Genomic DNA, 1,961 nt, shown 5'->3' on the forward strand with positions numbered 1-1,961 from the left:
AGGACAGAACATTGAAGACTGAAATAAGGAGGAAATTCTACACGTGGACGGGACTGACTAACACAGGGGAAAGGCAGGGCAAGATTACGGAGAATCCCCAGACAATCTATAAGTGTGTCAAGTGTAACAGAATAACCAGTAAATAGGTAGGCCTCATTAGTGACTTGTCAAGTTGCATCTAAATCAACTTTAGTAGTAGGAGAAAGAGGGGAGTGTGGAAGGCTGTTTGTGTGACTGGGGGCCAGTGTACCACAGGCATCAGTGCTGGGTCCCTTATTATTTGTGTTTCAGAGGTGTTAGTGTTGGGCTGGGGTGGACAAATGTAAAAATAGCATAACACCAGACTATAGTCTAACAGATCTATCCGGCAGCACAAGCTTTCGAAACACTGCTTCTTCATCAATGTGCACAACCACGTGATGTAACTGATGTTGAGAGATTTTTAACCTTATTAATTGTGGTATTCATAAATGATGTAGCTGTGAAAATGGATGAGGGGTGGGGTATGTAATAAATAAGTTTGTGTTTGATACAAAGATTGGCCGGGTGATTAGCAGTGAGGAGGATGGCCTTATGTTACAGGGTGATACAGATGGAATGGTCAGATGGGTGGATCAATGGCAGATGGAATGCAAATCTGATAACTATGAGATGATACACTTTGGGAGAAGGAACCAGACAGGGGAGTACTCAATGTATGGCAGTACACTAGGAAGCTCAGAAGGTGCTTCTCCACATATCGCTGAATGTGATTGAACAGGTTAATACACAGTTTGGGGAAGGATAAGGGAATATAAACATAGCCTTTATTCATCTAGGCATAGATGATAAGAACTATGCAGAACTTTGATGAGGGCAAGATGGAATTCTGTGTGTAGTTCTGGGAACAACATTACAGGAAGTATGTGCTTGTACTGGAGGGGGTACAGAGAATATTCACCAGGATGTTCCCTAGGATGGAGCATATCAGCTATGGAGAGAGGCTGGATAATCTCAGGTTGTTTAGTTTGGAGGAGAGAAGGCTGAGAGGTCTGTGATTCAGAAGAATAGGATTACGAGGTCCATGGACAGTGTGGATAGACACCAGCTTTTAGTCTAGGGCCCCACTTTTAAAGTGAAGGGTTTGCGGTTCAGTGAAGATTTGAGAATTGTTTTTCAACCAGAGGGTGTTGGGGTCTGGAATGCACTTCTTGAGAGTACAGTTGTCATGGTAACCTCTACCCATTAGAAACGACACGGCTGTGCACTTCAAATACTTTAAGATTCACGGCTATGGTCATGTGTCGGAAAGTGGGCCTAATGTGGACCGTGCTGTATTTCTGGTAGTACAGAGACTTTGCTTCTGTGATTGTATGGCTGTGGAAGGTCAATCATTGAGTAGCTTAAGGTAGGAATTGATGGGTTTCTGAAGAATATCTTAACACAGTTGATAAGAGAGAACATGAAATATTTCCTGAAAATATGTCAAGGGCAAAATTAAGAGCAAAAAGGTGCAGATTTCTTACCGTCTGATACCATATAATTGAGGACAGCGAAATAGCAGAACGATGGAGCAAATACTTCAGTTATGCCTTCACAGAAGAAAATAAAACAAAAAAGAAAACTTCCTAGTAATACGAGGAAACTTTATTCTGGTGAGAAAAAGGGATAGAATGAAATTAGCAGCTAAACAGTTTAGAGAAAGTATTCGACTGAAATTAATGGGCATAGACAAAGTCAACAGAGATTTATGAAATGGAAACCATATTTGAGAAAGTGGCTTTGAGTAGAATTATGTAGAAGGTATCAATGCCATACGAATGGAATCTCAAAAAGAGTTTTGATAAAGCCCAAGCCTATTCTGCAAATTCGAATCCTGTGGAACTCAGGCTAATATATGGTCATAGATTTAGAATGGGAGAGCTGGCAGGAAACAGTGAGTAGGAATTAAACAATATTTTTTTTAATGGAAGGCTGGGAGG

Source organism: Chiloscyllium punctatum, unplaced genomic scaffold (genome assembly GCF_047496795.1).
Source record: "Chiloscyllium punctatum isolate Juve2018m unplaced genomic scaffold, sChiPun1.3 scaffold_325, whole genome shotgun sequence".
NCBI lineage: Eukaryota > Metazoa > Chordata > Chondrichthyes > Orectolobiformes > Hemiscylliidae > Chiloscyllium > Chiloscyllium punctatum.